We start from the raw sequence: 11,312 nt of genomic DNA on the forward strand, positions 1-11,312 counted from the left end.
CGGGGCGGGCTAACCGGGGGAGGTGTGGTTAGGATCGGCAATTGACAGTGAGGTTAGCTTGAGGTAACATAGTCACTCTGCGTCTTAAATACAGAGAGTGGTACCAAGCAAAATGATGCTAGTATCTCCTCAGAACGTTCTGTGGCGGTTGAGGATTTTTCTCCTCCACCCTCAGACGCTGAAGGGGACCCTTGTCTGAGTGGTAAAATGCTTCTAGCATCATAAGCTAACATTTTAAGCAAACAATCCCGAGTGAAACGTCCATTGTAAAATTTAATTGAAGATTTGTCACGCTTTAAGGGGGCGGGAGTATGCCAACACTGGCACCTCCATAAACAGGGGAGTCTGTGACGACTGTCTTCTACCAAATTTGAATTGTTCCTTTTAGTACACACACTCTTCTTTTCACATGCGCAAACTATGCAAGGAGGGTGACCACCAGCAATTGCCATGTGGGGATCTTCAGGTGGTCTTGGGTATGCTCGAAGCTCTTAGGTGGTGGTGGTGGTAGGCCTTTCAATTGGGCCGTGTGAGGCCTTTGAGGTATGTGGGATCTTGGACTTGGTCTCTGCTCAGACAGGGCCTTGTGGTCTCTTGTCTCTTTTTTAAAGAATTGTTTTCAACTGAACAGGCTTTAGTTTAGTAGCATAGTTTAAGCAAAAATGTTCAGCTAAAGCTTTCAAGCATTTAATTTCAATTAAAATGAAGCTACTTTGTTTGAATTGTAAAATATTTCAATAAATGTGTCTAAAATCTTTGACACCCTCTATACCCAACATGTTTTATTTTACTGGTATACAAAAAAGTTTTTTTATGCAGATGATTACATCATTACATACATTTTAACATGATTAAAAAAAAAACATATAAAGCATTTAGATTCCAAATGAATCATAGAACGTTTCACAAAAGGTAAACACATCATTCTAGCTTAAATTGGTCTTTTAGATAAAACTCATAAAATATTGATTTGGATGCAAAAGTCAATCAAAAGTATAGCAAGCGTAAAGAAGGTTGGGATAACTTTGTATAGAGCATTTGCAATTTTTTTCATGGTCTCCAAATCTACAATTCCAAAATTATGTGCTCTAAAAAAATTCCCTGAAGTCCCGATCTGAATACTTCCCTTCTCCCTTCCCCTTAGCCCTCCCCCTTGATTTAAAGTGGCAGTTGAAGTCGTGTCTGAGATTATTTTTTAAGTTTCACACTCCAAACAGATTTGTACTCAGAAGTTTTCATTTGATTGATCGGCAAAGAGCACAATTGATTGCGTTTAAATAATGTTAGTAAATTAATTATTTTTATAAACCATCCACATTTTTACTATCAGAAAACCTTGAATTCATAAATAGTCTTCGAAAAATGTTCACATTTATGAGGTTTTTTACGTCTTCAAATGGGTGCTGCACTTGGAAATAATATCTTAAAAAAGCCTTTAAAAAGTCTTGAATTTTGATATGAGCATTAAAAATTATGCTGTATGACACTTTTCCGTTTTATGGAACCCCTAAAGGAACATTGAAATAAAAAAAAATTAAAAATAGCCTTTCTAAAAATGTAAGTAGAAAAAATCTGGTTACTAACTGGTGCGCACCTGATTTTTTTTTACTTCAATTTTTTTTTTTACTTCAATTTAAAAAAAATGTACTAACTGTTTTATACTTACATTTTTAAGGGACAAAATTCTAATTTCTATCTGGTGTGCACTAGTTTATAACTAAAAAAAAAGCTTTTTTTAAACTTAAATAAAAAAAAATCTAATTACTATCTGGTGTGCAGCAGTTAAAACCAAAAATATATATATATATATTTTAACTTTGATGTCCCTTTAGGGGCTCTCTACTGAATAAATGTTGTGAAATGTTGTGTCGTTATGCACCAGTATGCTGCATGCCCACCACAGTTTTGACAAAAGAAGTAAAAGACGAGCTCCAAATCATCATGGCACATAACACAAACAGGATAAGAAGCTACAGTTTTGATCAGAAATTGGGAATAAATTAAAAAACAGGAAATAGACTGAGAAATTGGTTTTCATTTTTGACATGCACGGCCTTAAAAGGCTCTTAAATTTGACTTGACGAAACCTTTTTCAGGGGTTAAGGAGTCATGATTTCAGAACTAAGATATTTTTTTAGTTTATTACTAGTAAAAGGATGACCCCATGTTTAAATGTGTGTGTGGAGCAAAAAAAGCCTGACAGACTTCGCCTCGGAGAAGGGAATAAATGGATGGGCAGAAAAATAGCATAGGAGGGGTATAATAGGCGTCAGTGGTCTGAGAAAGTGGTCTGTCTGTGACACACACAAACATGCGCGCACACACTCGTCTGCAGCCTCAATTGAGCATCAACAGATAAACCTGCCTTTTGCCTTATCTAGTAAAAAGTAGAGAAAAAAGTAGGAGGGATTCTCTTACATCGAGGAGACAGTTTTTATCTCCTAACCGCTGCTCTCGGAGCCCCTCTCCTCCTTATGTTTAGGACTATCTCTCCATCTCTCCTTTTTTCTTCCAGCATTGTTCTAGAGCTCTCTGGTTACTGCTAAAAGGGCGAAGGAAAGGCCAGAGAGAAAAGGAGGGAAGGGAACCATGAGGGAGGACAAAGAGACCACTTAAAATTCCCAAAAGGAGACTCTGTAAGGAAGCGTGTTTAACCCCCCCTCCTTTTATTCTAATTCTTTTTTCCTCTCATCATTCTCTTCTGTCTCTCACTCTCATCCACAGCTCTTCTTTCTCAGTCGAGCATCAGATAATATCTGTTTAAGAGACATTTTTCGCTTCACTTCTTTCAACTTTGCAGACCAGACAACGTGTTTCACCCCCCAGAGAGCAGTTTGATGTTTGAGATGATGCAAAAAAAAAGTTAAAGTTTAGAGCTCATTCGCATTTTCCACTGACTGTAACTTCACATTTAATTGAGGAAGTTGTAGTAAAGTGTGGTTTGTGTGGACAGTGATGCTCAATGTCTATAAAGCATGAGTCATTTGTACATCTAGAGCCAATATCAAAGCAGTCTTTTCACCATTTAGTCTTGGCTATGTTATCATCCCACCATCTGAATTTTTGAAAATGGACAAAGAGGATGAAAAAACAAGCCTAAATTCAAAACCTCTTGTTCAGAAAATAAAAATTGACCAAAGAAGCCAAAATGATTTTAGATTCAGGGTTAAAGAAACTCCTAAAATGTTCAAACTGGGATGGGACATCTTAAGGATTTAAGACACCTACATCCAGTGGATCCGATAAGATCAGCATTAAAAAAGGGTGAAAATGTGGATACTTTTGGCACTTTTGTGTTTTGAAAATGATTCCACTTAACCAAATTAGAGTCTCTGAATGGTCAAAGTTTCGATGTTTGACATTCAACTTTTCCTGTTTAGTGAAATGGGGCGTTCACTTGTACATATACCCCAAGAACGGACTTAAAAACTTACGTAGCAATGCATGAATGTGAGGGTACTGAGTGCAGACGGCCTAAACTCAGGTTTACGGGCATTTAAATGGACATTTCATTGTAAGTGACCACTTGAACGCAAGTTACCATGGCCGGTGTGTATGTAGCTTAAGAATTATAGCTTCTTGCACATCAAACCAACAGCATTTTTAGCCTTACTTGACATCACTTGATTTGGTCTATAAGCTTTCCAAATTATGTAAATGTTTTTTAATTAAACTCCCAAGCAGATGTAGTAGGCCCAGACATTCATGAAGACTCATTTTCAAACAGTCTTGTTCACTGATGAGTGCTGTGGAACCCTAGATGGTCCAGATGGATGGAGTAGTGGGTGGTTGGTGGATGTCCACCATGTCTCAACAAGGCTGCAATGTCAGCAAGGAGGTGGTGGAGTCATGGTTTGTGCTGGACTCATGATGCTGGTCAGCTCCTTTTGGGTCCCTGAAGGTCTGAAACTGACCTCTGAAAAGTATGTGGAGTTTCTGACTGACCACTTTCAATGAAGAACCGTGCTTTCCACAACAAACTCATCATCATGGATGACAATTCACCATCTCACGCTGCAAGGAATATCTCTGAATACAAAATAATGGTCCTATGATCAAATGTAACTTGACCTATGAAGATGTTTTTGATTGAGGTAGCTTCAGAGTTCAGTAAATATGATCTCCTACTTCAGAAAATTCAACACATTTTCAGTTCTTTGGAATCTATCAAATGTTGTGGAAATCTACTGTGTGTAATGATGTGGAACACTGCATTTAAAGGTTATCTTTAGGAGGTTTGTTCAAGAACATTTTATATATATTCAAATTCAGGGGTGTCAAACTCAATCGCACAAGGGGTCAAAATCGAAAACACATCTTGGGTCAGGGGCCGAACAGGATAAACATCTGTTTAACAGTCTAAAACTACATTTTTAAAACTTTGAAACCACAACTTTAGCATAATTATGAACTACTGTATATAGCATTACCTGGTATAATGCTAGTGTGAATGCTGTAAACTGAATTTGGCCGCTGAAGATGCTGAACTTGATAGCTAAAAACGCTGATGCTTATGGCTGAAAACGCTGAAGCTGAAAGCCAGCTAAAATATCAGCTAAATCGCAATTTGGCCTAAAAAACAAAACAAAAGCTAAAACAGCTAGCATGTAGCTGAAATATTAGCTAAACTCCAAAATAGCCAAAAAAAAATCTCAGTAAATGCCAAAATAGTCCAAAAATCTAGCAGAATTCCAATTTTTGAAACTTTAAACCGTAACTTTTTAACATAATTATGAATAATAAAAAGGTAGGAATATTATTCCAGAATAAATCAACTTAAACCTTAAATAACTTTCAATATTTTACTCTCCATAAAAATATATTTAGTCAAAATTATACAAGTTAGAAATAAGCACAAGATAGCATCAGGCCATTAATAACAGTAAAGTAAAATGACCTGGAGGGCCGGATAGAATGGGCCTTGACTTTGACACGTGCTCTAATGGATAGTGACTTGAAAATTATCCTGTCATTTTTCATTGAGTATTTAGAGAAATCATAGAAAAATGTCCTTTGCATCAAAATTTAGTTATTAATCCTTCCATCCAGCGTGTTTGTTTACCAATGACTATTTTGCAAGGAATTTATAAAACTAAAATGAAACTTTCATGATTAAAAAAAGACTGAAACACCAAGACCTTCATGTCCATAGACTTGGGTTGGCAGTGATACCCAGCATTAAGGTACTACTACCTTATAGTTTCAGAAATTGTAGGCTGTAATGATGAGGCACTAAAACCGCCGCATACATCTATTTATGCAGTAAACCCTCCTATAGTTGGGTTTACTGTAAATGTCTCATCAGCAGGTATGTTTAGTGCATCAACCCCACAGTCATACCACTCATTTATGGCCTCCTGTGGGTTCTCATGAGCCTTAAATTGGTGGTAAATAGTAAAACATTCTGCATGTTCATGTACATTTTAGCTAACGTCTCTCATTCAGACGATAATGTTTGTGTGTGCATTTCTTTTTTAAATCCATTCATGTGAGTTTCGCTGCACTAGAGGTCCCCCGCCATGTACAGTAAAGGCAGCTCCCACAGCCCACTAATGATCCCCTCAAGGCTTAGTGGTGCCGTTTAACACGAACACATGTCTGAGGTCACACACACTCAACACACACACGCACTGAATGCCTTAAGGGGCACCGGAACACCAAATCCTGCTAATACACATTCCAACATTCAGCAACTTTCAAAACAGGTCAAAGGTTGCAGCCGTTGGCACCTTGTATAGAGTTTTACAGCCCCACGCTTTCCTCTTTGTTAATCTCTCTTCTATATTTTGCCCCTTTTATTTCTTTTATTTTACACTACCGCTCGGCTTCTTTGTGTCCACACACACATACCTGTAAGGTCTGTTTTAATAAGAGTGTGAGTTGTCAGTAGTGTGTCCAGGCTTGTGTTTTACAGTTCTGTTCCCATGGCTTTACTGTCACAAAGCAGACCTGCGGGCCAAATCCAATGGCCGCCATGGAAAATCACTCCTCTCCTTCCTCTGGGCTTCAAAACAAGAAGCCCATTACACCAGCACCATCTCAGGACAAGGTCACCGGATCACACCTGTGCTAGCTTTCCAAAAAAAAGAGTAGCTATAAAGACAAAGGTCTTCTCATTTTCTAATCCTATGTCTTTGGAACCAAATTCTGTTTCTATTTTCACATTTCTAAAAAATAAAGTGGAGGAAAATAATTTTACCATGGAAATGAGTGTGATGTTCTAAGCTTCCCTTTTACTGCGTCACCATCTGGAGAAATGAAACTGAATGAAGTTCACAGATCAATGCTGTGGTATAAAATTACAAAGCAGGCGCTGCTGTGGATAATCAAAGCCCTGGAAGATGATGTAACATTCCCAGTGCGATCAATAAAGAGCTCAGAACGCCACTCTTGGGGCTGCTCTATGAATTATATCTTTTCTGTCTTTTTTTGGGTTCTTTTTGGTTTGTATATTACGGAAGGGGATGGGAGCGAGCCTCCACCTCCAGTACCAAAATTAGACACAAAGCAAGGAGAACCGAAAGTTGTAGTTCTGCTAAAGACCACTTGAGTTAAGTTGAAGAAATGAACAATTCTCCATTGACTACCATGTTAATGAAGAAATCCAGCTAAATTTAACCTTTGTCCATTCTGAATGTAGGTCTGTTACTTTGTATTCACCACCATTGATTTTCTTATAGTGTATGTACATTTTTAGGTGAGTACTTTTTTACTGGCAGTTGGATGGACTAAACAAAGGCTAAAACTTTACTTTGTCCCATTTTATGACCCAAATGTAGAGTTTCACCACACCCTTTATTTTAGTCGTTCACAAACATTCGAGGATCCTCAGAAGCAACAAGTCCCAGCGTATTATCTCTGAGTGGTAGGTATACACATGGTGGACAGCACTCACCTACATATATTTTATATTGAAGTCCATTGCTGATATATCTTGGTAAAAAAAAAAAAAACTAAAAACTTCAAAAACAACTGAATATCATAAACTACTCACAACAATTATGTGGTAACAATGATGTTCTTGTTTATGATAATAAACACAAACCACATGATTTTTAAATCAGTATTTTACATTGTCAGGCTCTAAATGTCTATCAATAAATGTCTATTTCATTTTCGATATAATACAAGGTGTCATCATAGATCCATCAAGACAATCAAACACACTATGTCCTCTCTTGGCCAAGCGTCAAAGCTCTGAATCTTTTTAGAAGCTAGTTAGTATTTCGTCAAATTCTTTTGTTGTCTTTTCTTCATTTTTCCTTATTCCTTACCTTTAAATTCAATTCAATTTTATTTATATAGCCCAGGGGTAGGGAACCCTGGTCATTGAGAGGATCAGTCACGAATACAGTTACCTGGTTCAGGTGGTTCCAGCCAATAAGAACATGCCAGAACAGGGTATATTGGAAAACATGCAGGAAGGTGGCTCTCAAGGACCAGGGTTCCCTACCCCTGATATAGGGGTATATCTATATCTCTCTCTGATATATCTCAAAGCAATTGTTCAATAAATGTTCATCCTGTTCGGCCCGCGACCTAAGGTGTGTTTTGGATTTTTACCCCTTGTGCGATTAAGTTTGACACCCCTGGTCTATTGATAGGCATTTTTGAAGTTTTCTAATTAAAACAAAGTCATAATTTCAAAACAAAGCTTTATTATAACAACAGGAAGTTAATTGTTGTTAGGATATTGATTTATGTATAAAAGCTACAGTTTGTTCACCTCGAGTGCATCTGAGGATGCACAGAGCAGTTGAAGTCAGACTGGAAATCACTGTACTGAATCTGTATATTTTAAACAGATGTGGTGGCTCTGCTTTCTTTGTATTTTATATCAAACCCCTGGAAGCAGCAGCAGAAAACGGCTCAGACTTTGCGTGAGACATAAAATCTTTAACGACAATGTCACTGGCTGCTTTTTAGAGAAGCAACTTCAAAACTTATCACTGCTGCAACATCCGTCCAAGCCTCATATCTGCAACATCATTTCAATTCAGCCCGAGTTTTCATACAGAGAGCCCAAATTCAGGATGTTAATCACGCAGATGTTGGCCCGTTTGAGCGTTGAGATGGAAAGTCTTTCCTGTCAAACTGTTGGAACGTAAAACTGTTGTAGGTCTGTCACTGGGTTCTGGCATGTGCTTGTAAAATATCAATAAAAATTATTGGGATCAGTTTAGTGCACTTTGCCAGAACAATGATCGTTTTAGTGGAGATAGTGAAATACATTGAAAGACTACTGTAGGAAAGAAAAAACTGGGCTTAAACTTTTAGTTTTCCACACATTTATGGTTACAAAGGTATTTATAATCCCAACTTTTTCAAAAATGAGAATAACTGTTATTACTCTGACCAAATTCTTTCATGACCCATGACCTTTTTTATTGGCCCTACCATCCAAGCGCATACCAAAGTATACTGGAACCTCTGGTTTGAAAGTATTGACATGGTTTGAACTGGTCCTGAAAACCATCCAACTCTCTATAGCTGGTTTGTCCTTTTCTGGTTTTCTGGACCCTATACTAGATACTTGATCAACACAGTAACAACTAGGGACAATTTACAGCCGTCACACAACCTATGAATCGCATTTTTGGACTGTAAGAGGAAGCCGCGGCGCCTGGAGGAAACCCCCGCGTGTATGAAAGAAAATGCCAACTCCACATAGAACTTTGTACCATTTAACCCTTTAAAATTCTTTCGACTACCGTATCGCTGAATCCGAATACTTACAGCTTCTCTCTACCCCAACATTTACCACTCCGAACAGAGAGTTATGAATAAATAGTGTCTTCTAATTCTGATGTTTCTACCACTCGATGACATCACCAATAGTTGCTGGTCGTCTAGCGCGTAGCTTCCAGTGCTCAGAAAATGCTTAACAACATCGGTTTTGCAACTTTAAAGTCACGCTAAAGCAAAATGTAATTACGTTTAAATGTAAACTTCTGTTCTTCAGAACACACCCATGTAAAGAAAAGTGTTTCTCTGCGGATCACCCTTGCATCGAACGGGATACACAGCCAAAAGTCTCTATGGCTACCCCTTAAAAAGACAATTTCAGACACCACTACTGCTTCAAATTCCCCTACATTTGGAGGAGTAGGGAGAAGCCAGAAGTGTAGGGGAAGAATTAACCCAATTAATGTAGTTCTAGTGGGTTCAGAAATGTAGAAAAGAAGTCTTGCATTGGAATGCGACACTCTTCATCAGTGACGTTTTTGAAAATCAAAGTAAATCTTCTGATTTAATGTGTTGAAATTTGACTTATGGAGTTACAGTATGTCAAACGGGAAGTGTTTAGGTATTGATAGCGACATCTCTGGTGTTAAAAGGTTTGATCACCCTTACTATAGTCTTTAAGATCTATGTGTGATGCCTTCCTTGCTGTTCTAGTTGACCAAACACGTCTAATCTAGATCATCAACTGATATCTAAGCAAAAAATGGATTTAACAGCTTTGGAAATTGGATGGAGTGATCTTGTTGGTGTCAGGACCAGTTCAAAACATATAGACATTTTCAAACCAAACATTCTGGTGTGCTCTAGTATGTACTTGGATGGTAAGGCTAATAAAGTCATGGAACATGAAGGAATTCGGTCAGAGTTCTAGCCATCAGGGTTGGGCCGCCCTGATCAAACATTATGCCCTACAATGGCACTTGCGGTGACTCTCTAGGCAGCTAACCGCCGGCGGGCAAGCAGAGCAGGCTCCACTACCCAGGGACCCGCAGCCGGGGCAGTGGACCTCGATAGATCTTCCAGGCGCCTGGACAGCAGCAACAGCTATCAACTCTGTTGGAGTCTGGGTAGCAGAGCTCGCTAGCTCGCTAAGCTGCCACTGGGTGGCTGGCAAGCGTAGCTTTATCCAGTTCAATAAGCTCTGTGATGTGCTGGCGATCTATCCAGGGTGTATCCCGCCTTTGCCCAACAGTAACTGGGACAGTTTTCGGGATCCTAGCGGCCCCCGTGAGTTGAGAAAACGGATGGAAGTTTAGGAAATCCTCTTATTGAGCAGCCATCTTGAATGTTTATTTTTACTCTTTGATATAGTCACTAAAAAACGTCAGGTGCCCAAAGCTGAGTCCTTGATTGGTTGATGCACCGCGTCAAGCTTGTTGCGGCCGCCGCCTTAATCATGCGCGGCAGATCGCGTCTTCAAATTCACTTAACATTGAAACTTGACGCCTCCGCCACTCCAGTCCCGTTCGGTGTGAAAACACCATTATGGAGACAGGTATAGTCCAAAAAAAGAACCCATCTTAAGTAAAGACAACAAACGTCCAATTGTGGGCTCCAAGCCAAATACTTCAACATGTCCACCAAATAAAAAGCAAAATGGTCAAACTGTTGAATCACGTCAAGGAATCGCTCAAAAGTTTAAAAGAAACTTCTGAATGATCTAGTGGTTACTGATGGAGCCTGACTGCTTATTTGAACAGCCTTTTTTCCACCCACAGTTCACAAACATGTATGTGAAGCACTTCCAGTTAGTAAAGAAAGATTCTTAAAGAGAAATGTGAGCCTATACACAGAACCGTTTTGTTTTGCTTTCAGAAACAGCGAAACGAACAAGCATCAGTAAACTCCAGCACTTTCCATTACTGTCCAAAACTAAACTACACACATACCCCTACTTCTTCCACTCCGCCTCATCTGTTCCACTCCATATCTCTTTAGTGTCTTTCAATCTTTCCTTTCAGACTTTGAAACCTCTAAGTCTCGGCATCATCCCTGTGAAACGCATTGTGAGAGGCCACTGGCTGGCTCTTAAAAGAGAACAGTCGGCTGGAAAGAGACTCTGCAAGATCCAGAAAGTCACGTGGAAGGCCCGATGACAGACTGTGCTGAATTGTGAAAAAGATAAATTAATGAATTTATTACAATAAAAGGAGATGGAGAACGAACAGAAGGGAAGGGGAAAATGGGTGCAGAAAGTGGAATGGGGAAATTTGAGAGGAGGAAATCTTTCTGACCATATGAGAGCCTTTAAAGAGTGCTGCAGCAAATCCCATCAACCACGCTGATGTGAATTTTATATGCATTTTTTAGGCTAGTTCATTGGCTGAGAAAAACGATGACTTGGATCAATTCAGGGTTTTATATAATAGGAGAGAACAGAAAATGATTGTTTTCGAAGGGAAAAGTGGGGTCAAGGTCAGGGAGAGGTTCGTGCTCTCATAATCTGTCTTTCTTCTGAATGTGGACAAAATCCAAACACCAGAGACCACACGTGGGAAATTGTGTAGTTATGTGTAACACAGTCTATGGATGAAAGAGGAAATGTGCACACACACTCTTAAATTGGA

The 11,312-nt window shown here is 38.9% G+C and overlaps 1 long non-coding RNA gene across 1 annotated transcript in view; it reads left to right on the top strand.

Annotated features, from left to right (window-relative positions):
• Nucleotides 1-3,024, top strand: part of LOC112155637 — a 64,206-nt gene extending 61,182 nt beyond the window's left edge. The window contains exons 5-6 of the long non-coding RNA XR_002920820.2: nt 2,516-2,636; nt 2,725-3,024. This is a non-coding gene — a long non-coding RNA (uncharacterized LOC112155637). The remainder of the gene's footprint in view (nt 1-2,515; nt 2,637-2,724) is intronic.
• The last annotated feature ends 8,288 nt before the right edge of the window (nt 3,025-11,312 follow it).

Source organism: Oryzias melastigma, linkage group LG18 (genome assembly GCF_002922805.2).
Source record: "Oryzias melastigma strain HK-1 linkage group LG18, ASM292280v2, whole genome shotgun sequence".
Taxonomy (NCBI): Eukaryota; Metazoa; Chordata; class Actinopteri; order Beloniformes; family Adrianichthyidae; genus Oryzias; species Oryzias melastigma.